The 26564-nt window shown below is 35.0% G+C and overlaps 1 long non-coding RNA gene across 1 annotated transcript in view; it reads right to left on the reverse strand.

The window, feature by feature from the left end:
* Positions 1 to 25850, reverse strand: part of LOC128939552 (uncharacterized) — a 151701-nt gene extending 125851 nt beyond the window's left edge. Inside the window, exon 1 of the long non-coding RNA XR_008483226.1 lies at positions 25562 to 25850. This is a non-coding gene — a long non-coding RNA (uncharacterized LOC128939552). The remainder of the gene's footprint in view (positions 1 to 25561) is intronic.
* Between the last annotated feature and the right edge of the window lie 714 nt (positions 25851 to 26564).

Raw genomic sequence — 26564 nt, forward strand, 5'->3', positions numbered from 1 at the left:
CTTGATATGTCATCCAAATGAAGGATGAGTGCACATCATATAACTTCAGGCACTTAGTCATGTACTCTAAAGATCTTAGCAGATACCTTCTCTACTCAATAGAGAAGGCTTTCACTGCCTTCATGACTATTACAAGCAGAAGCATCTTTCAGATCACTGGTTATAGAACAAGGTAAGATTAGTCCTCTGAAATCTAATTTTCCAAGATGTGACTGTTAGAAATTTTTTCTTTCCCTCAATTATAGATTATTGAACAGAGGTGGTGAAAGACAAGTTTTATTTAATATTAATTACTCAATTAAAAAGTAAGGACTGATAGAAAAAAGGTGAAGGAAGAAAGAAAGGAAGAAAAAACAGTTAACACAGAACACATTCTGCTGAGGAGAATATTTTTTTCCTTAATTGGACAAAAGCTAAAACTTACCAAGTGTTCTCATATTCAGAGGCTGATGCTTGTAAATGTAAAAAGCAAAAGGTCAGTTGATCACTTAGAGAGATGAATAGTAAAGCATTTTTCTACATACTTTCTGACAATTATGGTTCTTTAAAAGACCATCAACAGCATGAGCATGAGTATATTCAAAAGTCTCAATTTCATACATTCTATCATATAGTAAATTACAACTTAGACATTTGCCTATAGATGAATTACATTGTGCAATGTGAGATGAAGTCCCAGTTCTGCTCTGAGTATTAGACATAAAGTATATATTTCTGAGGGTCCTTTTACTGAAGGCCTGTTCAATAAGGATTTTCCTTAAGTGGTACAGGGCCACCATGCAGCCTCATACATTACAAAGCATGTCCATCTTTGCACCAGGAGCCCTTGGAAAAGTCTGCAAGCAGCACACAGAGAAAAAAAATCCTACTGCCTGCACAATAGCTGTTTGCATGCTGTTATAGTTATTCCTGCTCTGAATTTATACCCATCTCTGTATTTATACCCATTTATACCCACAGAGTCCATCAAACATTTGCCATGAATCACATCCACCAAGTACAGGAAAGGACCAGTTCCACAGCTGCAACTTCCTATCCACCTGTTTAAAACAATGAATTTTTCTTATTGTTTCAGTGAAATAAATTTTGGACACTACCACATGTTGTATCTTACAATTGCAAGCAGGAGTCTGGTCATACTCACAGCAAGAGGACTCCCCCTCACTCAAATAAAATTAACTCCAAGAACTGAGTATCATCTGAGGCAAAGTACAGGAAAACTCCCATGATGAGACCTCCAAGGTGTCCTTTTCACCAGCATTGTCAGCTGATAGTTCTAAGTATCTAAATTTTGAATACTATAAATATTCAAGGTAGCTTCTTTCCCCCACCTATTTACAAGATTCCTGAAATGGCAATTTTAGAAGATTCCCTAAAGAAGTGATTGTCTGGAAGTTTTGGCTGAATCTTTTGAGACAGATAATCCAATATTTTCAATTTTTTGTAGACGTTCATTGAAATCAATAACACACATTATAATATAGATTATTAAGGGTCTAATACAGAGTTCATGTCCCCTAACTACTCTGTGGTGTAATTTCTGCTTACCATGGCTGAGATAATTACAAAGATAGCTCCTAAATTACTTTGTCAATTTGCCTGCAACAGATTTTTACTTAAATGATACACTTTAGTGCTGTAGACACATAACATTGACCAGGGTAATGAGGGAAGATTTCTTATTTTGCTTGAAAAAAATTATCCATCTTACAATAGAGCTGTGTCTGGATTCTTTGAAGTTTATAATTATTTTCATCTCATAGTTTCTTTGGGTTTTCTCCCTTTTAAGAGAAATTCTGATAATGTTAGAGCTTAAGTATAAAAGTATCAACTGGTTATTACTTTGAATATGATCAGCTTTCTCTCCTCTTATTCTTCACAAACAGACTTATTTATCTTCCTATTACCAGTTGTCATGTTTTTTTTTCCATTTTGGAGCAGATAAAAATTTACCAGTCTGCCTGCTACAGACACACACATTTTGGTGCTTGTGAGTTTGCGCATTTGACTGTGAAAATGTGCATAAGTGAAATCAGTTTTGCTTTAAAATAAAAAAAAAACAAAACACCTCTCCATCTTTCAAGATCTTTCACTGAGATTTTCTACAATGTTTCAGTTTTTGTCCCTACATAGCTGTCTACACACCCATTTCTAACCAAATTGGTTTCTCTTGTCATCCTCTTTCGCAGCCTCTCTTTGCTTACAGTCTCACATTGTTCTTTACTATATTTACCATGGAGAGGAGAGTGAGTTCCAGGTATCAGTTCCAGGAGAGTCATTTCAAGGTATCTGCATTTTAAATCCTGTAATAACTGTTAAATTCCTAAATTTTACAGTAAGTCTGAATCTATTCTTAGATCAAAAAGTATAATTCCATATATTTATAGGGTTATCAGCCAATCGTCCTTGATCATCCTACCATCAAGCTCATTAATTGCCACTCATATTCAAATTTTCAAAGAAGAATCAGTCAGAAGAAGGAGAGATAGGTGTAAAAACAAAGACATATGAACACAGAAATTTTTAGATAACAGAAACTTTAGTATTCTCATTAGTAAATCAAATTACTTTTGGTCTCTTAAGCAGTGTTGAGTGTCACTATCCTGTCAAAGCCAAAAATAACACAATGGAAAGTAGGGAATTTTGTGGTATTATAGTTTGCAGGAGGAGATATAAAGAAGGTAAGATAATGCAGGTATGAGGTGAAGCATGATTTTGATAAATGCTTTTAGAAGCCCACCAAATTACACAAACTGAACATTCCTGCTCTGAATTTATCCCCATCTCTGGATTTATACCCATCTGTAAATCCTTAGTAATAACCAAAAAGAACCACAGATGCACTTTTTGAAAATAATTTTTCAAGGAATCATAAAAACATTTAGAATGTTTTAAGTTGGAAGAGACCTTAAAAATCATGTAATTTTCCCTACCTTACTGTGGACCGTGAAACCTTCCACTAAACCAGGCTGCTCAGAGCCCCATCCATCCTGGCCTTGAACATGTCCAGGGATAGGGCATCCAAAACTTCTCTGGGAAACCTGTTCCGGTGTCTTACTATAAAGAATATAACTTTAGCATGATTTTTTTTTCTCAAGGATTTAGAATCTAGTCCTAAGTCACTCGCTAGAAGCAGATATTTTCTCTTACAATAAAAGATATTTTGACTTCCTAATTATATTTTCTGATGTAGGTTAACAAGTCAGCAACATAATAGTCATAGTATAATTCATTTTAATGATGTTACTGATTTAGGATTATCAAAAACAAATAAAATCTGTAGCTCAGATATTTCTCCAATGTGCTCATTCCTGTTCCTCTGCTTATTTATCTCTTCTGAAGTGTCCAGTCTCTTTTTTACCTACATCTGTCACTACCATTTCTGTACAAACAAGGTTTAATGTGGATAAGAGAAAATATCCCTCACAGGTATCTTATCTATCTTGGTTACTTCTCCAGGTCTGATTTAAAATATTAAATTGTTCAAGAAGGTTTCTGGTGCCTGCAACATTTTTAATTATGGTATTAATACCAATTGCTTTATTTTTTTTAATAATGTAGTGAAAAATTATTACACAGCAATTTTTTCATATTTAAAAAATTATGAAACTTATTGCTAGAATTTTATTTGCTCTTAAGTGTTCCTTTTTGGAAAACCCCTTTCCCACTCACATTTTCTTAAAAAATGAAAGATCAGCTATTGCCAGGGAGAACTGGTGGATATGCAACCTGTACAATCATTTCCAGCATGAATTGCATTCAGGTACAGGAAAGCAACAAACTGTAGCAGAAACATCTTACATCTCTAGCAAATACTGATAGTTCTATTGACTTTCTAATGATAAATACTAGTATCTGGCCCAAATTAATACTCTGCTTCATGCATTCTTTTTATGCAGTATTCCAAGAAGAACAATCAATGATAGCTATTTCTTCAGAAGTTAAAATGCAGCAGAAAAGGAACTAGGAAAGCATTATTGACTGTATTTCTTTAGTAGTGTACCAGTTTCAAAGATGTATGGTTAGTTTGTGTGGGAAATGGAAGCACTTTACAAGTCTTATATGTGGCCTTATCCCTCATTCTGGCCTGAGCTCCGTGACTGGAGAAGATTTAATTTTGCTTTGCTCCTCACATTTCAGTGCTAAGGAAGGCCAGGCTTTGGTTCTAACAGGATGTTCAACCTTTGCCCAGGCACCAAGTTGTAGAAGCGAGCGGGAGACAACCCATCCTCTGATCAGCATCGAACTCCGATTTATTCATCCACCATGCACATTTTATAACAGTGTTAATTCAGTTCATACATATTGCAAAACCCGAGCTCATCATTGGTTACCGATTACAGATCAACCCCTCCTTTTGTTTTCAATACCTGTGGTTTGTTATTGAGACCAAGACTTGTTTGTCTCATCCTGTTATGAACGGTTCTCAAGGCCTCCATGTTTGTCACTCTGCTTTCCCATAACTATCCAAGGACAAAATATTTACTTGTTATTAAAAAACAACCTCAGAACTTCTGCTGTTTACAGAAATGTGCCTGAGAATTTTGTTGTTTACAGGAACAGGCTTGAGAATTGCTGCTTACAGCTGCCTTTTACTTTTCCATCAGCTGTATATGATTATGGCATGTCTGAACAAAACTCTCCAACACCGAGTGCAGAGCCCAGTGCCTGTGCATTTCCTCACCAGTATTAGCTTCAGGGGGCAATGAGGACCAAGCTGAAGAGTCAGAAGGTCAGAGCCTGGAGCCTGGGCCCTTATATAGCTCAGTTGGGTATGGCGGGACTCCGAGCAGAAGAGAAAAAGTGGAAGAGAGCAGAAGTTTGCAAGTTCAGAACATTTAAGATATCTTAAATGAGATTGTGTGAAATTCACCTAAAAGAATAAAAGAAGGGATCTTTACTACTGTTTTTTTGTTTGAGGACTGCATATAATAGGTGCCAATATAAACAAACAAATTTTAAGGCTAAAGAAAATAAAGTCTGGATGCTTTTTTATCTTACCAAAAGAAATTATTAATAAATAAAGCAATGAAGAAATGAAAAGAAATCAGTGTGTTATGTCAAATGCAATTACAAAGTTGATTTTTTAACCACAAAAGCCTCAATGTAATATGAAAAAGAAAATCGAAAAAGGTATTATGACTTCTTTGTTTTGCTATTATAGAAATAAAGTATTCCTCTGTCTGATAATCTTTCTCTTTAACAGGAGTACACCTTGGCATTCTATGGCAGAATAGAATTTTCTTTGGTAAAGCAAATATTAAGAAGTATGTAATTTAAATGAGAAATTACAGCGAATTCTAACATAACATACAATAACTTCACTGATTTTCAGTTATTAAAAAAAAAATCTTGAACTTCAGTTATTGCAAATCTGGGGCAGTCATGTTTGCTGGTTTTAAAATTAAATTCACACTCCCAAATTTCCCCTGGCAGAACCAATATTTAGAATAATCTTTTTGAGTGTCAGGAAAACTATGAAATTCTGGGTTTGGAGGATTCTCTTCAGCACTTTTAGTTGGAGAGTTCGTGTTAACATATTCCAGACACTTCAAAGCTTGAAACTTAAATTTTCTTTTCAGCACTTTTCTACTGCCAGAGTATATTAGAAAGAGATAACATCACAGAGTAATACTGCAAAATCTACACATTAATGTGGGGTCTATTAAGAAAAATGTGAAAGGATTGGGTTTTTTTCAGATGTTTATTTCAGCAGATCTACATCATATTATTTTCTATTCACAAAGGGAATTAGGGAATTACATATTTTGAAAATGACAAAATAATATATTACTGAATTAAAAAATAATTTAATTAGTAAACAAGAAGTGGTATCATTCTTTAGATACAATAACACTGGAAAAATCTTACAGTGAAAGAACCATGTATCTGTTTCAGAGAACTCAACACAAACATATCTCAATGAAATTTGTTAAATTTTTTGTTTAAATTAGTTGCAACAATGAAGTAAGAAGTACTAATAACAGGAGATAAAATAAAAAAAATCTCAAAACATATAATTGAATCACTTGCTGAGAAAATGAATGCAAATACATTAGAAAGTCCTTTAATTACTTCCTGTTATGATTATTCTTTATGCTAATTTTCTCCATTCTTAGTATCAAGAGAAAACCTGAAAAAAAAAGACTACTTTAGATACATGACAGTAATCTAGATTCAAACAACTTGTCATTCAAGCAATATATTAAAGAAACACAAATTTAACCTGCATTTTCTTGTATAGAGCAAAAGCTTTTACCTGTCAGTTCAGTTAGTCTCAAAAAGTTCTCAAAAGACACCAAGTCATCATTCTTCTCTGAAGTCATAATGATATTTCTCAAGATCTTCAAAATATATCAGAAATATTTGCTGTATGCATCCATGTAAACTGCAAATTGTTTAAATCTTTTAAAAAGGATTCAGTCCTGTACTTGGATATAATCTTAATAGGAAGCAATTTCAGATAAGAAATCACACTTTAGAAAGCCACGTTGAAGAACTATAGCTCTTTCTGGAAATTAACACCTTGTTTTTGACCAACACTTCTTTGTTGAAGTTATCACCTCCAATTTATATTATCTATAAAAACTTTTCTTACCTTAACAGCTAAATATTTTGAAATCAAAGTAATTCTGCAGATTGAAACTTCATCTCTTAGAGGAGTAGTGGTTGCACAGTCACACCAAACAACCTAATGCATTTGTCATATTGAGTCACTGAAATAAGCTGTCTTCACTGAATCTTGACCATGCTAATTTTGACTAAATTTTCAAGTCTGACTTTTAAGTTTCTGAAATTTTACACCCATAATCATTGGACTAAATCACCTTCACTAAATAGGCAATTTTCTGCATTGAGAACTTGTGCAATAATGGTTAAAAATCAAAATGATAAAGAAGAAATTAAAATCAATCATGCAAAAGGCAGTAAGCTGTCTCAGACCCTTTCAGCTCTTGCAAATGAATCATATATGCCAGTATAAGCACACACTTCTCCTGGTAGTTTTTGTTTGGAAGAAATACAGGAAATATATTACCATTTTGAAGAAAAAAAAAAACAAACCAAAAAACGAACTGATTTTATACTCTTTTTGCCCCAAAAAACTCTCATTTTCTTTCACTGGCATAAGTTTTGTCACTGCTGTTTGTCGAAGCATGTGCACACACTTGCCACAAAATAATTTTAGCATTCCCTTATCCATCTATGTTACCTTTTAAATTAATAGAACCACAAAATCCCCTTAAAACACAGATGTTTTGTTCCTTGCTCTTTCCATTAGTTTTTTGAGTGACAATAAATTTAGAACAAACATAGGATTTTTCTTTCCTTTGAACCTGAGTCACTTTATTCTCAATGCCAATGTTCACAGTTCTGTGTGAATCCTGGAAATACTAAGGAAAGTTCCTAACTTATAAGGGTTAGAATATCCTTTTTATGGTTTGGATTACAGACACATCAACTCAAAGGCAATGAAGGAGTCTTTTTACCATAATCAAGATCTTAATTTTATTCATGTGTAGAAGCAAACAGTTACTTCATTTTTCAGATATTGTTACAGAAAAAGAGAATGTTTCCCATTAACACACTGTCTAAAATTCCATGTAAAGATGCATTCACAATTTCATCTTTCCTGAGAAGCACTGGAAAAATGTCAATTTTTTGACATTTTTCATACATTTGTGAGTCAATCGCAAGTTTGAGATGGGCATTTTCATCCTACTACCTCTTTTTTTCTTCATGTAATCTTGCCAATAGGTAAAATATAGGTGTAATTTAGGTTTTAGCAAAGCACAGAAAATAAGATATTGAAGAAAATAAATTAAATAAAATATCTGATAAGCAATTGTAACCATTTCAATGGTTTGTTGGAGGAAATGTCACTCTCTTAATTCTTTCTTCTATTTCAGAATCTTTTTTGATTTACAGAGGAATAATTTCCATGTCCCTCCGGCAAATCTCAAAAAAAGTTTCTTGTGCTTGTGACTTTCCAGCTGAAAAACTGCTCTGCTCCTTTCAGCAATCTCCCACCTATTCCAATTTTGCAGACTTTCTTCATGTTCTGTATGTTTCACATAATACTCCAGAAGTTCTCCTGAATTCAGTGTTGTGTATTCGCAGGGAAGAAGAACTTTCTCCCCTATGAAAAATTGCTCCTGTTTAAACTGGAATCAGTGACAATACCACAGTCAGGAACATTCCTCTCTGCTATTTGGCTACATCCTTTTAACCAAAAAAGCACGTATACAAGAAACTGAATGAGCAAGCTAGGCAGTTAGACCATCTGTTAGCATCACAGAATAATTGATCACATGCCATTTTGCTTTCTCTAATTAAGTATTTACATTTTGGGACATTGAATGAGCAGAAATAATTCAAAACACTTCAAACCTTAAGTGCTACTATCATTGTCAGTCTGCTAAGTAAGGACAGAGCCCTTATGTAAAATTCCATGTTGTAGGCTTGGCTACAGACTTAACTGAAGCATAAAAATGCAACAGATCTGTGTAACACTGGTAGAATTATTGTTGGCTGAAGGAATGCTATAATTCTGCTTTTACTTTGATCAGGCCCTGGATTCATTGTTGACTCTCATAGTGTAACATGCAGTTAATTAATGAAAACTAAATGTGTGGATCATGTTAGCACTTAAAAGCTCTGGAGGAATCTAAAGGTTATCTATTACCAAAACCAATTGGTTTACTGACACACTGTCCCTTAAAATCTTAGGAATTGCTTAAAATAATGAAATTCTACTATAGAAGCAACTAGGAAAAATGCTGTGCAAATAATATCAATTTAGGCATAGTGTTAATGTTGGATTCTTATTTTCTCAAAAATCTCAGTATGATAATAAAAAACTATTGTGAAATGAGAAGCAAATAAGAATTTAAATTCATATGATTGAAGTGTATCCAAATGTATAGAGGTCATTTGGGGAAGAAAATCTCTACTAATTTTTATAGATACTAGCAGCACAGCAGTACAATAAGCATGAAAAAATGTAGTAATCTGATACATTTCTAACAATAGAGTTTAAAAGCTGCTCTGCCATGGATATAACTTTAACTGGAAAGTATTTTTTTTCCCTCTGTACAAGTTGAAATACTACACAGAAATATTTTATCATGCTAAGGATAAAAAAACCGCAAATAACCAAGGATCATTTTTGTTAAGCGTGAAAATTATCCACCCCTATCTTTATGGGCTGATACATAAGTATATTAATGAATTTAAACAAGCAACTTGGAAATGTGCTCTCTAGAAGAGAGACTGCTAGAATTTGACTGGAATGTGATCTGCCTAAGAACTAGCTGCTAAAGGTGTGTAATCAGCCCATAAATCCCCAACTGTACTCTTGTCAGTTGCTGCCATGGAGAGAGACACTCATTGGCGTGACGCTTGCTATTTGGGGACTGTCCGAGGGAAAACCTCATTGTACATGTGCACATTTTTAGTACTGAGAGGATTTTGGCTCTCCTCTTACCCGGAGTGCCTGAATAACTCAGAAAGGATTCCTGTGTCTGAGCACCTAGCAACAAGACAGGTGGGCATTAAAGAACAAAGATCTGCCAAACTCCACAGTGATACTCTTTGCACTGGCACCTAATTTAGTATCTGCTTACATATTTGCTTTGAAAACACTGAAGATTTTGGTAGGAATTTGGATAAAAATAACTAAAAGGAAGATGGGATATTGATGAATTAGGCTAAGTAAAAATTATTTCATTGCTTGATAAAGCAAGCGGTAATAAAGACTGAAAATTCTACATAAGTATTGTATACTACACATAATACATTCTATTTGTATAGGTAAACATTTATGACAAGATAATAAAATTACCTGTGCTTGAATAAATGTTCTACATTGTTTTGTTTTGGTTTTTTTTTTCCTTCTTAAATAGAGTATTAAATGTGAAGATATTTTCAGAAAAAGGCAACATCACGCCCCTAAAATTGAACAATTATATTTTCTACTGTCAGAAAATGTATCAATGATCTTCTACAGTTCTGATTTTTTACACATAATTTTTCAGCTGTTTACCAGAATAAGATATTACTTTTAGGACATGTCTAACATTGTCAAAGGAAGTCGTTAGAGAAATTTTTTATTTAGCTAAAAATGTAACCATTTTGTATGTGATATGGGCTGATCATAATTCATCATTTCTTGCAAGAAAGTCAACATCTTTTCAAATAGTTGCTTTCCCTACTTAGTGACACTTTAATATTATTCTATGTATATTCTAAGTCAAGGCAAACTATCACTGTTCTGAAAAAATAATTTTGAGAAAGCTGTCTATTATCTATCAGCTTATGCAGGGAATGAATATAAATCACACAGTCAGTGATTCTCAAAGATCAAGCTTCTTCAGACTCCAAAAATATATCAAGCCAAGAATGACAGCCAAGAAAAGGTGACAGACATTTACAGGTGAGTAAGGAGAACATAAAAAAATTTAAACATAAATGGAAAGCATACAAGAAGTGAAACCAGGGCCTGGTCACCAGAATGAATATAAAAGGCACTTGTCCAAAAATGAAAGGGATAGTGTAAGGAAAGAAAAAGTCCACCTGGACTTGTGAAGCTGCTGAGGTACATGCAGGGAAAGCGGGACTCCTCCAAATGTATCATCAGCAAAAGGAAGATGAGGAAAAATGAAGGCCCACGATCATCCCTGCTGGTTAGAGAAGAAGAACTGGTGACAAAGAACATGGGAAATGTTGAAGTATCCTATGCCTTTTTCACTTTTGTCCTTGCTGGTTATATATGCTTTCAGTGATTACTGGCCAATAATAGAGACAAAGGTTTTTTACTTCTTCATTAATGATATGGATGATTTTTAAAAACCGTGCAGAGTGTCAAGAATGCAGGAGATGGGTGCACTGCCTTACGAAGGGACCACAGAGGGACCTCAAAGCTGGGAGAAATGTGCACATTGGATCATGAAGTTCCACAAAGGAAAATACCTATGACCTGTGACCAGGGAAGAACAACATCAAGCTCTAATACACACTGGTGGTCAGCTGGCTAAGAATCAGCTTTTCAGAGAAGGTCTTGGAGGTACTGGTGAAAAAGCTGACCATGAAATACCAATGTGGCCTTGCAGCAAAGAAGTCCAAGAGCACCCTGGAATGCATTATTAAGAGTACTGCCACCAGGTTAGGTGATCCTTTCCCCCTTCGCAGCCCTGAAGAGACACACCTGGAGCACTCTGTTCTGGATTCCCCAGTCCAGGAGAGAAGTGGACCTACTAGAGCAAGCACATCAACATACCAGAAAGATAACTAAGATAATTAAGGCATTGAAGAATCTTTCATATAAAGAGAGTCTGAGGCCTGGGTCTTTTCAGCTTGGAGAAGAGAGGCCACCTTATCCATCCATGTTCAAGAGAGCTGTGAAGAAAGCAGAGCCAGGCTCTTTTTTGGTGTTTTTTTAGTGACTGGACAAGAGGCAAATACAAGAAATTCCTCTAAAACATAATAAAGATATTTTCACTATGAGGGTGATCAAACACAGAAAATTTGTCATTTATTTTGTGGCATCCCCATCCCTAGAGATGGTCAAAACCCAACAGGACACAGACCTCCTTAACCTACACTAGCTGGCCGTGCTTTGAGCATGTGAGTTGGAGCAGATGATCTGCAGATATCTGGAGCAGATATGTGCAGATATCCTTGCTAACCTCAGTCATTCTGCAGTTCTGCAACATTGTTTTTTGTGTTTATACTCTTTTAAAAATGTACACATGCTCAAATAATTTTATTACATAGACTCACAGGTTTATAGATTAATTTAGGGAGGAAGGATACACAAATGCCATTTGACTTAACCTCCCCAGTCAGAGCAGGGATATTATATGGCTAAACTAAAGTGAATGTGCCACCAGTTCTTCAAAAGGGTCTGGAAGAAAACACAGTGATTTATCAAGGTGCCCATTTCCCTCATGTACTCCCTCATATCATTAGTTAGAATGTGTTGTGAAACATTATGTGGCTGATTCAGTTTTATAAAAAGCACAATACTTCATACAAGTATGAAGCTTCAAAATTGTTGGCTTCCTGGATAGAGATACTCTTAAGAAAAAGAGTGGTTCTGCTAGTTCTTGTCCAGCATCACTTTAGCTCATTCCAAATAAGTATGTAGGATGATAAAGATAAGAAATTTTGTTTACTCTGTCCTTTAAGTCATTGAGTTATAAGAAACTACTAAACTGAACAGATAAAAGAATGAAAACATATTTGATATTTGAAAAAAAAGTTTCTGAAATATTTTACTTCTTCCAGAAAAGGTCTCATCCAAAATACAGTGATATTTAACTAAAGGAATGGGTATCAAGAGCCTTGGTACCTTTTAACAATATATAATATAAAATATTTATAAAATAAAGTTAGATATTTTTTTCATTTTTACATCTTAAATAAAAAGCAAATTTTACAATATGGCTTTAAAACCACAATCTTGCCATGGATTGATAGTATTTAGTATTTTTCATATATTACTCTTTGATTGGCCATTATAAAGATTTCGGTCAAAGCAAGGCTGGAAGATTGCTGCATCTCAAAGCTCAGCATGAATTCAATTGTAGATTATTTCACATAGCTGTAGCTTACTGAAGTAATTTTGCCAAAGATTGCTTGAAATAACATATAGGATTGTCTTCTGCTTTATTTCAAGCACTGTTTTTCTCCCATGTATATGGACAGCCTAAGAAGTATAAATTGCTCCTGACAAATGGAATAGCTTTGTCTTTTTTCTCTGTGTTATTCACCTTGTTTTTGTTCTTTCTCTATAGCCCCAGAGCTTTATGCCCTGCTGAGTGCCTGAAGCTGATAAGTTGCCTCAAGAAAGCAAAACAATTAAGCCCCAAATCAAGTAATGAATTTTCTGTCAGTCACTGTTTGATACTGTGGGTGACACCTGCCTGACACCATCAGCTCTGGTTGACATGGATTTCATGTTAACATGAATCTCTTGAGTCAATGATTAGATATAAAGCCATGAGTCCATCAACTCCTACGCACAAAAGTATTTTTTCTGCTTCAGCATGATTGTTAGCATGTCTATGCTGATGACTTGGGAAGAGAAGTTGTCATTCACTGCACTAAATTATTACTAGAAAGCCAGATCCTGTATTCTGATAGCTTTTGAGGAAAATGGTAACAGTTCAAGACATTACTTAGACCTGAACACAGTAAAACTAAGTATTCATCATCTCCAAAGTCTTTTTTGGTGAAAAAATTCTACCCTTTTGTATAGGGAATAATTCTAGGGAATTTCATCATATGAAATATGTTTCCATTTAATTTTCTGGCAAAAACACTTCTCACATTTGCCTAAATGAGCAGCATGAATTTCCTCATGGACAAATTTTTGTTTGTTTTACATTTCTGACCTGCTAAGTTATGTCATATCAAATTATGGCAAATTACAGGATGTCACATCATGTTACATAGTTTACATTAAAAGTCAATTCAACTTGACACAGTATGACCAAGTAATGCAATATATCAGTTTTATAAGCACATTCATTAAGTAATGAGATAACATTTCAGCACACAAACCAGGGCACCTATTTAGTATTAAATATTCATCATCTGCTTCCACAGCAGCGTGTGGAGCAATTGGATCTACTGAAAGGAGATATTTTTGTGCTTTCTCCGCTAATTGATTAAACAGTACTGTGCGAGCATTCTGTCCATATTGTAAAAACTAATTTCATTAAAACACTCACTCTACATGTCAACACTCTGGGAACAGTACATATTCCATTTGATAAATTATGTGTTATTGAAACATAGAACATGAGTTTTAAGCAGCACTGGTCTTCATTAAAACTATGAGTGAAGCTGGTATTTCAGTAATCAAACTTCTGTTATACCTTAAATACTAGTGCAAGACTGTGGTATGACCAAAATGTTTTCAGGGCTAAAAACTTAAAATAAATTTTCTCAGTAAAGATATGCCAGTCAATTGTAGTAGAAATCTGTATAAAATATCTGGCAGGAGTGACCAGACTACTTGTCCCTGTCTCCATACAGCAAACACTAAGCAAGATGCTGGTCACATTTGCATTACCTCACCACTCATGTTCTCAGGATTCACCTGGACTGCAAGGGCCCAGTAACAACACTGCATCATTAAGGAGGTGCAATATATGTTTACATTAAGATTGCCATGTGAAACACAGGTACTTTTAACTTGGTTTAGTAACAGGGAGGAATTTGAGCTGTGATGTGGGACTCCATATGAATTTGAATGGTAACCTACTCAGTTTCTGGAGAGTGACCAAATCTCTGTGCTACTAACATGGAATTTCTCCTGGTTGCACTGTACTACATTAAAAAGAGAAGTTGTTCCTGCCCATGAACCACTCAACAGGAGAAACCCTTACAAAGGTCAAAGGGCTTTTAATCACTGCCCCTTTAAGCATCTGCTATAGTGAAAGGAAAAGAGTGAAGAACAGACAGAATGCTAATAAAGCAGACTATTTTCAAAGCCATTATCCCACAAGATTCTCCAATTAGATGGCTTAAATGGAAAGGAAAAATATTTCTGAAAGGCACTATTTCTTTGATATTTTCAGTTTAGCTAGCCATATAGCCATCTGTACATCCCTTTTTGCCATATTGATAAGAGAAGAAATGTCAGGAGAAAATTTTGAGAGACAGAAGGCTGCCTAACCCAGCATCTTAGACAGGATGTTGGTGGCTGAATTATGAATCAATGAAGAAATGGGGATATATGGAGGAGAAAGGAAAACAGACAAATGTTACATGAAATAGACCAGTTAGAATTTCAGCAATTTTGGACTAAAAGGTATAGATGCTTCTATATGTAAGAAATTATTTCATCCTATCCTTTGCAAAAAATGGCTTCTAGGCAAAATACAATTTTTTTTATCCAGAAAATTATTTTTGGATCTTATTCTTGACTCCCAAAAATGTACGTTGAAATATATTTCCACTTTTCAGAAAAATCATTATGTAGGCAAATAAGTATAATTTGTGTTTTACAAAATAGTCTATTTAAGCTATTTTTTAAACCATACCAGAAATCTCTGAAAAGTAAAAGTCTTTTAACAGTCTATTATATAACACAGTTATCTCTCAATCTAAGAATACTAATCAGAACACAGCTAACCAGTCTTTTAATTGCTAAGTAGAGCACCTTTTGTTTCAGATAGGTTGTTTAAAGTTTATATGTGAAGTTTACAGAAAAAAAGAGGTTTTTATAGTTTTAAATGTAAGATTGTTGTTGATCTTGAAACTAATTTTCATAAGAAATTAAAATGTTCCATTTGCATTTCAAAGTCACAAGATATTATTTTTCATTATCGTTCTTATCTATCTATCTATCCATCTGTCTATCTATCTATCTATCACAAGCATGCACACAAAAAATCCTTGCCATCTAACATTAGGAGCAAGTCTATTTTGGTCACCCATTTTTGTTTGTTTCCTTTTTGAATAAGAATGGAGTTTTAGTTTAAGTAAAAAGGCAGAGAACACAAATTAACAGCTCATAAAAGTTGCATCATCCTTTGTCATAAATACTGAAAATAATGCACTTGAAAATAAAGTTAGAGACGTACTGAACACACCAATTCTGTATGGTAAATTTGTAATATGTTCTCTAAAAAGTGTAACAATTTTTTTGGATTAATAGTTCAATGACAAGGAATACAATTTGAGGTTGTTACATTACTTCAATTTGGCACGATGTACTGGTAAATTTCAGCAATTATGCTTTTCCATTTCTTTGCCAAACAGATTTTCACTTTACGATGAAGTGATGTTTTATATTGCATATAACCAAATCTAAATTAAAAACAAAAAAAAAAAAAACAAACAACAAAAAAATTTACACAACTAAAAATTAAATCCTTTTCAAGGCTTTTCAAACATCTGCATGAGCCCTTGTGTATGTTTTACTTGGGTAAGATGGGTTTCATTTGAAGCTGAGAATTTTGACATGCAGTACTGGCACTGAACTAAGGGTGCTTACTTGCAGATCTTATATCTGTGCCTGGGAATGGGCTGTGCATTCTGGAGATTCTGCTACACCATTTGACAGTACTGGAAAATCTAACTCCTCGTTACAGAGCAGGTAAAGAATCTACAGGAAATCTCAAACAGGAATCTCTGGTTACGGAACAAACCTAGCATAAAGAAGATCCAGTGCTATTGAACATCTTTTTGGGACACTCACAAGAAAAGATTCACTCCCTCAGTTAAGTATGTCTGAGACTGGAAAGTTTCAAGCTATTAAAAATAAATAGATTGCCCTTATGTGTTCATAAAAATACTGGATTGGAAAAGATAACCTACAGATTTTGTTCAGGAGAATAGTCAGTTACCTGCATGGAATTGTGGATTAAGTTTTTGAGCATTTTTTAAAATTTTTCCTGAGTTTGAGTCCTGACTGGGTTTGTCTACTGATTTAGCAATACAGAATTTCTTTTTCATATTAATTTCTAGAAAGAGTTAGTAAGTTTCATCTGCATGTACTTACAAGACTGCTGCTGCATACAGAGACCAAGTATTTCTCCAAAATGACCTGGAAGTCTGCCATTCATACACTATTAGAGATACTGTTTGCAGTACTTTTATTTTGAATAAATGCACCACATCCAGTAAGTGATCTTTATTGTCTCAAGATGTAATTGCTTGATCTTTATGGTTCAATCCATACACCCTGGCATTTTTCTCTACCAAGATCATTATGAAACAATGCACTATAGTGAATGTTGCCATGTGTTCAGTATTTCTGCTCACATGTTTTTCTGAGATTTCTATCCATTTCTTCTTCTGCACTCCTTCATTTCATATGTAGAGATACTTTCAGTATGGAATTTGAACTCTTTCTGTTAATGTAAATATTTATCAATATTTACACAAAATCAGTGTGAGAAAATATGTCAGTGTTATGTTTATATATGCAGGTAATTTCAGTTTTAGGTAAGAATTTTTCTTTCATTTCTCTTTTTTTAAAAATTGTTTAAAATTTTTCTTCAATAATAATAAACTTAATGAAGCAACTAAGAGAATTACATATATTTATATATGATAAAGTTCTGCTTGATATCTTCATAGTGGTGAATGGTGCTACATCAGGCTGGCAGATGGTCACTAGAGAGGTTTCACATGGCTCAGTTTAGGGTCAGTCCTGTTTAATGTCTTTATCATTACCCCTCAGACTCCCTTATTGCAAAGCAGCCAAAGCCAAAGTCCTTATCTGCTGCTCACAATACATTCCCCTCAGCCCTTTCATCCATGTCCTCTAGAGGCATTGAAGGACTCTCATTCCTTAAATCACAGGGCCTAGAGCTGCACACAGCGCTCACAGTGAGGCTGCACTGAGTGCAGTGAGACAATCACCTCTTTCTCTCAGCTGTCATGCAGTGTTTGGTGGACCCTAGAATGCATTGTGTCCTCTGGGCTGTGAAGGACCACTGCTGATGCGTGTAGAACCTGCTGCTGAGCAGCATCCTCACGTCCCTTCCTGCAGGGCTGCTGTCCAGCCACTCCTCTTGCAATTTATACTAGAGCCAGGCAATACTCTGCCCCAGGTGCAGAATTACAGAATTGGGCATTTTAGACTTGTTAATATTCATGCCAATATTTATAGCTGAGTGCTCTAATCTCTCTAGATTCTTTCTCAAGGCCAAGTCCTCAGCATCTCCCTGCTTGGTATCATCAGAAAATTTGCTAATAGTATATTAAACTTCTGCTTGCATATTGTTGAAAAATATATCAAATAGAACCATCACTAGAACTGAACCCTTAGAAACACTGCTGGTGATCACTTGTGACATCATATTTCTGCAGTGTACCTAGGAATCATTAGCATAGGACAAAAGAAAGGGAACAAACAGCTTGATTTTCTGATTAAAATCATAGTTCTTAATGTCTTAATTTTTAAAATTTATTTAGGAAAATGAATTAAATAATGTGGCCTGGGGTCCTCAAAACAATTTGAGATGTATATATAAAGAAAGAAAATTTTATAGTCTTTTTAAGCAATGTATTATTTTATTTCATTGAGGGAAGCGCAAAGTCGTGCATCTGGGGAAGAGCAACCCATGCAACAATATATGCCAGGAGACACACAGCAGGAAAGAAGCTTGCTAGAAAAATACCAGGGGTCTTGATGGACACTGAATTGATCAGGAGCCAGTAATGGTGCCTTTGCCGTGAAGGAGGTTTCCAGCTTGCATGAGGCAAAGCACTGTCAGTACATGGAGATAGGTACTGCCTGTGCTCTACCCAGCACTGATGAGACCACATCTGGAATACTGTGTCCAGTTCCAGGCTCCCCAGTACAAGAGACACTGACAAGTTGGAGCCAGTTCAGTGTAGATCTGCAAAGATAATGAAAGGGCTGGACCATTTCTTCTGTGAGAAAATTCTGACAAAAATGGGACTGTTCAGCTTGGAGTAGAGAAGCCTCAAGGCAGATTTTACTAATGTGCACAAATGCTCAGAGAGATAGTGCAAGTAAGATGGAGCCAGGGTCTTTTCAGTGGTGTCTACCAACAGGACCAGAGGCAATGGGCACAAGTTAAAGCACAGAAGGTATCCTCTGAGCACTGGGAGTCACTTCCTTACTGTGAGTGTGACATGAGCACTCACACAATGCTGACATAGAGTCTCTGTCCTTGGAGGTATTCAGAAGCTGACAGAACATGATGGTGGAATTCAGTTTCAGGTCACCCCAGAGAGGCTGGACCAGTTTACCTCCAAAAGTCCCTTCTCACCTCACTCATTTCTGATTCTGTGATTCTGTTTTATTGTATTAGGAATTCCACGCAAGACCTTTGGTCTAGATGCCTGAAAAGAAAGAAGTTCCTGATCAAGCTGAAGATTAAGATGCAGCAACACACACTGTACAAACTTGGAAACTCTTAAAGCATTGCCCATTTTAAGATGCACACGTAGGTTTAGCTTAGTGTGCCTAGTCCCTTCAATCTCCAGCATTTTGGAAGCCACAAACAAAGAAGAAAAAAACAAAAAAAACCCAACAGACCAAATAACCAACCAAATCCCCAGACTTTGAAGTTCTCACAGAGGGCTGACAGATCCAAATTACAAAAAACAAGCAAAGAAGTTTTTAGAAAAACTTACTTAAAAAAACCAACACAAGAAACAAAACCAAAACAAACAAAACAAACCAACAAGAACAAAAACAGCAAAAACCAAGAACAAACTACTTTGCTATCAAGTATGGAGTGAAGTACTTTTATAAAACTGATCAGATCTGGGGTTTGCTCCACTAGATCAGGTAAACTGTACAGATCTTTACAACTCTTAAAGATCCTTATTGACTCAGCAGTTTGACTAATATTGCAGCAGGTGTTTTGGTGGCAAGGGAAGTATCAGAACTCTAGGTGATTTCACCCTGCCTGTCTGGCTGCCAGTCTGCTTTTCCCCAGAGAGGAACACACCAGAGAAATAAGTTCTTTTCTGAAAGTGAGTTTTTCCTCATTTTTCCTCCCCTGACACTTTTTGACAGGAGGTAGGGTGTAGCAGCATGTGGCTACAAAGATGAGATCGTGTCCAGGGAGGCCACAGCCTATGGCAGGAGAAACAGATGAGATGAGTTTCTTCATTGTTTAGCACAGGAGCCCATTTTATTGCAGGGGAGACATGCAAAGAGTGAAAGGCACTTTTAAGGTGAGGTTAAATGTCATGGCTGTTGTAATTTAACAGTTTACTGCTGAAAAAAAATAGGGAATTCCTCCTTCCACCTCATTACTCTGACAGCCTCAGTCTCCCTGGTATTTTGATACTGTGATTCAGGTCTCAGATTCATCAGATCCTTATGATTCACATTACTAAACTATTGAAAAACTATCCCATTTTTTCCACAAAGCTAGTTTTTTTATCAGACTTATTCTTGCTGGCTGGAGGGCAGAGCTTCAAGTCAAAGCCATTCCAGGAGAAGAAAGGCCTAGCATGATATTTCTTTTGGTGTTGGCAAGATGCTGAAGTGGCTGCTGTTGCATCATACTGAAGCACAAACTCATAATAGTGCAATAAGCAATAGTAAAGCATACCATATGATGAGTAACATAGATTTTACCATAGGAGGGTGGGAATCAACTGCTGAGTGTGAAAGGCCATTTATGGGAGTAATATTTCAGTAATTTCAAAGTGCTAAAAATCATCCCTAAATTCCAGAGACTGTGCTGCATTATTCACAACAGTTTATTAACGTCCTTGAGAATACAGAACACAGAAAAGAGAACAAAATATTTTTCCTAGTGTCTTAATATATTTTGTGAATCTGTTTTTTCTTATTGTTGTTTGGTTGTTTATTTGGTTTTTTAATTTTCTCCATTTTATCTATTCTCTATTCTTTATGACTTTGCAAGCAGAGAATAGATGAGATATGAACGCCTTTCATTCCTACACTGTATATGAGCAAACAGGTAGGGAAAGCCTATTGGTCCCTCTATTTCTTCAAAAATAGTAGTTATAAAAAGTAAAACCTCTTAAATTTGACTTTCTCTAACTTTTTCCATATAATATCAGAAAAGTTCAACCCGAAAAATGAAAGTTGATGAAATAGGATTAGAGGAAATACTGGAGAAAGGAGGTAAATCTTCACCAAAGATAGTTAGCAACTCCTCCTTTTTGTTTTTGTTTCAGACAAAATGAAACGCTTTTTGTTTCACACAAAAATTTTCATGCTTACCAATTTTTTTTAAAGTTAATTGCTGCTCCAAAATAGTCAAAGAATATTAAAAGTGTTTCAATATAAATTTTTGTGATGACAACACACCTCAGAAGTGTCCTTCAAACTATCCATATGAAATACACAGTTCACTCACTTCAAATAATGAAAGTTTTGGGCATCAAAGACAATAAGAAGTAATCAAGGAACTCTTCACAGTTTTTTGAAATATAATTTTTTCATGTGCCTTAACTTCTGATTAAGTAGTTTTCAAAATTTGAGAAGCTATGGACTCTTGAAAAGTTTTGCCAGTCTTCAGCAGCAGCTGGAAAAGCAAAGCATAAGCAGTTTTATGTTCAAACAAATCATGTACCTTTCAAAGCCTTACTAACAGACACAATTTAAGATAGAAACTTATTGCTAGTGCATGTTAAGGGTCAGCTGGAATACTTAAACATAAGGAATCTGATTTCACTGTCATTTGTTCCATTGCCTTCAATGTAGTGACTTCCAGAAGTGTAAGAAAGAGGAAAACAGGATATTAAAAGACACTCTAGAACAAGATCTATCACTATAATCTCTTCAGTAATGTTATTTATCTCTCTATGTCATACAGTAATTGTAATGACAGAATAAGGTTAGAAAAGCAATATTGAATTCCCCCGAACAAACCAAATTTTAATTGCACCTGAAAATACATACTGCAGAAAATTCTGCATATTTATTGACAAGAAGAAGAGACCAGTGCAGGATATTTTAGAATAACTTCTCTGCTCAGCAATGCATAAAAGAAAGAAAAAGTGCAAGAAAAGATTAAAGATATTCTTACTTTTTTAGTCATATTTACTTTCTACTGCATAGCAAGGTGGAACAAGATTCAAATTTACAGTAAAAAGTTTATTTTAAATTACCTTTGAAACATATAGGTTTTCTTGCTCTAACATTTGGGTTTTCCAGAAATGTAATAGGGGTAGCTATTACAGATTTTCAAATGTGTTTCATAGCATTTCATTGGTGCAGAGTGGGTGAGGCACACAAACAGAAAACCCCAAATCTTTGCAAGTGTTTCAAAACAAAATGCTTTACTTAAAATATGTTAAACTAAGGTAATGATTGAACAAGAGAATTAGTGTACACTTTAAAATTAACTTTATAATGCATAATCTGAAAGATATTACCTGTGAATCAAAATTAATTCATTTAATCACATACTTTTCAATATTTTTGTGAGGCATGTGCCTTTCAACAGGAATACCAGCTGCTTTATACTTTGTCTATTAGGACAATATAAGTCATTAAAATTGTGTTATTATTTGATCTGAATTCTCTCAAGAGGTGGAGACAAAGTAAATAAGGAGAAGTGAATTCTGGTGCCTGTTTATATTTTTTAAAATTTATTAGGATATGAACACATATATCTACTCAGTCAAATATTAATGTTTACTAAAATTTCATATATTTTGCATAACTAAAATAATGGGCTAAAAGATACAACACAAAATTTGCGTGAGGCTTTGGACTTGCCCCTGTAGCTAGGCAAGGTAACCCACAATTTAAGGAGCTGGATCACACTTTGAGAGCATGCTGAGGCATTTCAATCAAAATAAGGCAACTTGTCAAATGTGAACTAGCTTTGCATCTTATTTCTACCACGGTTTCTTGAATTTCTTTACAATAATCAAACATGATTTTCAGGGAAAACCATCTTTTCACTCTTGTTCACTCAAAATTATGAAATTATGTGTGTGAAAACACAGATTTTCTGTAGGTCATTAGGCTACTTAAATCTTAGCAGAATTAACATATAATTGAATATGTCCTCTAGTTAATGGTCTGTGTAAATGATACATATGAAACAAAATAATTGATTTAATTAATACTTGAACAGCAGCAAATCAGTCCTGAAACCTAGAAAGACATAAAAAGGGAAGAAATAAATCAGGTCATAGCACATCCTAATCTTGGAAATACCCAGGTTTTGCCTGAGAACATTCATTTTGTCATTATCCATGCCCTTAGGTCTTTCTTCTTCTAAGCACTTTTCCCACAAGTTACCTGCTAGAGTTCAAAGAACAGATGATTTTAAATAACCATTAGTTACTTTTTTCCAAAACATGTTCATAGAAATATTATTTTTATCCATTACATAGAATTATGTGTTATCACAAACATAGTGCCAAATCTAGAATAAGTAAGAAGGAAGAAGAATGACACAAATAAGAAGCTGCCTTTTTTGTATCAATTCAGGGTAATATTTTTACCTTCTAGAGGCTCACTCTGGGAGAAGAGCAAATTCTTAACTCAGATGTTAAATAAACACGAGGGAAAACCAGAAGCATTGCATAAAACAGTCAAATTTTTTCCTTTTGTTTTTATGATTTGTGTGGAACACAGTAGAACAGGGAGTAGAACCTATGGTATCAAGGAATGAATAGAGTCAACATATAAGCTGACTTCAGCAAAATTTGGCACAGGAGATAACCAGTGTTGGCTAAGGATTGCTGAAGAATGTAAATAAAATAGGTTTATTTGTTACATTGCTGCAAATTCTTATGCATAACTTTTTTTCTTTTTTTTTATGAACTTAATGTAGGAAAGAAGAAAGAACAGTAAAGTAAAGGTGGAACAGGAATACCAGTGGAACCAGGACAGGCAGAAAACTACAAAGTATAAATTTAACACCATAACAATTTTTGCTTCAGCTTTCTTCCCAGACTATTTTCATCCATTTATGCTATTCCACATTTTGTAACACAGTTCTTTACAAAAATAGTCTAAAAGGATATCAGAAGGCAGTAGAAATATCCACCTGAGAACACCATAATGTGTGGATACATCAGAATTGTCTAGCAGGAGAATGGGGGAGAGCTATTACTGCACATCATGATAGAAAAAAGGAAAATAAAATGCAAAGGTAAAAATGAAACATAAAGCTATTAATCTTCATTTTTTTTCTATTCTTTATTATCACCCTCCCATTTAAATCTAGTTTTAGTGTGTTTCGTCTTGCTTTAGAGAAAAGATCAACATACTTTTGTGTTGCTCTTGGTTACTCCCCAGTCACATATATCAGAAACAATTATATTTAAAAAGCTAGTAGTTAAAGTAGCTAAACATTTAAACATATATTTGAACCCAAAGAAGACCAAATGGAATGTGATCTGGAAAAGCTAGTTTTTCATATGAACAATATATAATAAGAAGAGCCTGTATTACCCTCTAGGTTGTGACATTTGTTAGTGATTACACAAAATGCTGAAATATCCATGGATATCCAGAAGCGTGTTATGATGCCTCTGTATGTATAAGTGAAAAGTTTGAGAGACTGGGGAAAAGACAGCTATTGCACACACTTCCTTTAAAAAATATCTTGATGATGGTAGGACCCTCTAGGGAGAGCTTAATGGAAGCGTCTTTGCCTGAGTCTTTCTGAGGTCCATAGGAAAGGAAGTGTTTTAAGAGAGTTCATTGGAAATGCAATAGAATCAATCTCTCCACTTTTTTCTTCAGCCTTTCCAAGGCACTAGGAGAAAGGAACTTTGAGGTGTTACATACAGAAGCAACATGTACTACTGTAATTTTTAGCAATGCCTTGAACATACTATATTCCTTAAACAGAGGAAGATAAACATACTGAAAATGATCTTGTCACACATTTACTTCTTTTAACCAATACAGGCTTTTGATACCCCCTTCATACCCCAGCTTTGTATTTATCTCTATCTTATTGCTTTCTGTCAGCAGCATGTTCAAAAATATGACAAACATCTATCTTGTGACTAAAAATCCAGTTCAGCATATCCACTGCACTATCAAGTACACCAGAGACAAGCTCATACATCATTTACTCTTGGTAGCATGACAGCAGCCCAGCCAGTGCACTGGACAAGAAGCTACAGATAAGCATTTTTATTTTCTCAGGGCTTAACTCCTGCTTAGCCCTGCACCTGCCAATTTGTGCTTAAGTCTCAGAGTTTGCACTCAGGTAGAGTGCCAACTTGGAAATGAAACAAGGCCAGGACTTTAACTTAAACGTGGCAGTGCTTTTTCCATCTCTGCAGCAACTCCCGCGCTTGGAAGAGTTCAAAAATGTCTAGCTGCTTCTGCAATTTAGAGATCTTTCATTTTTAGGTCAGGCTGCCTCACAAGCTACAGACATGCAGTAAGCAATTCAGATTAAGAGGAACAGGCTGTAATTCATATAAACACAGAAGTTTAAAAGGCAAGAAATTCTTTACAGATTTTATTTTTAAATCTCCAGTTATGGTATATAATCCTTATGCTTTTCTAAGAAGCTCCTGGAGTGTGGCAGTACAGATGCAACAACAGACTTCTGTCACATATCTGTCAGAGATTTTCAGAATGAAATATTGTAACTCCCCATGTGAAAGGTTGGAACATTATAGTAAACAAGCAAATGTCTAACTCCAGAATTAATCTGCAGTACTTTAAGGGTAGTTCTGCATATATCCAGGTTGGAAAATATTTTTGCAAAATTAATACTCATTTATAACAAATTTAAAATCAGACATATGATTTTGCTATTTTTTATTTATTGTTTCAGAAAACAACATTCTCTGGACAATCAGCATAAACTTGTGGCAATATTATATGCAGCACAATGGATTTTTGCTTTTTTGTTTAAAGGCTAGGGATTGGTTTTGCTTGAGGGGATTGCTGACAAAGCACTTGGCAGCAGGTACGACACATCTACAGTAAGTAGATCAGAGTATTTTACCTGCAAACATGCTGCAATAAAGTGCCATCATTCAATCAATACAGACTACTTAGTTAACATTTTTCTTAATGTATCTGGATTACCAGTTCATTAGATCATTACCTGATAAATAGTGTGGGTAATGAATCGCGAGAGTAACTACATACCTTCAGGAAGAACCTGCCCGATAACAATAATCCATTAGGAAAACTGGCAGTATCCTCTGATCTATTGCCCGCAAAGCTATGACTTGATGGAGAGTTTCATTCCCTCTGCTCAGCACTCCAGAAGAAAATCAGCACAATTTAAATATTTCTCAGGATGTGACAGCTCTCTAGATCCCTGGCTGCTTTCTTTTCCCAGGGGTTGACAATCTGGTGTTCCAGTGTGCATAGAGCAGTGAAGATGAATTGAAAAAGCTTGAGATAAATTAGGGATGGCTAAGTTAAAATTGTCTCTGCTCCCGAGTCTCTCATCTGCAGTCTGCAAGCCTATTTTGCTGTGAAAAAGCTAGATGGCAGGCTGCCTCAGTGAGTTCTTCTTAAGCGACAGGGAGCATTTTCAATGAAGAAAAATTCTCCCATTATCTAAGCTAATGTGACTGCAGCTAAATCTAGTCTTAAAAGTGTCTACTAGCATGAAATTCATTCTCACTGCTGCTTCCTTTCAAGCCACAGGTTAAAAAAGAGAAAGGAAGAGAAAAAAAACCAAACAAAAAATCCCCACAATAAACCATAAAAGCACCACCCTAGATTTTTCTATATGAAAAAAAACCCCTCAAACTTTTAAAAGTTGATAAATGGCAACACATTTCATAACTATGCCCAAAAATCGAAGTGTTGGGAATTATCACCATTTCCAAAAGTTTATCTGTTTGCACTCAGTTCATTTTTCCAGTATCCTTTCTATTTTGTTTTTAATAGATATCATGTTGTTGCAATTGTCTTAATTTTCAATGTTCTAAGAAAGGAAAGAGCAGTATTTTCCCCTTGTTGGCAAAAAATGAAGGGACAGCTAAAATTCTGAACAATCACCATGTTTAACCTTAGTAGTTAATCCTGGATAATCCTCCAAAAAAAAAAGTGATTGATATTTTGCCATGCATCTAAAAAACATTGTGTAGCATTTTTTTAATTATGAGCCACTTCTCACCCTATTTCACAAAAAGAG

Source organism: Melozone crissalis, unplaced genomic scaffold (assembly GCF_028551555.1).
Source record: "Melozone crissalis strain CALT ecotype California unplaced genomic scaffold, PUWL_Pcris_2 ptg000004l_1, whole genome shotgun sequence".
Classification (NCBI taxonomy): Eukaryota; Metazoa; Chordata; class Aves; order Passeriformes; family Passerellidae; genus Melozone; species Melozone crissalis.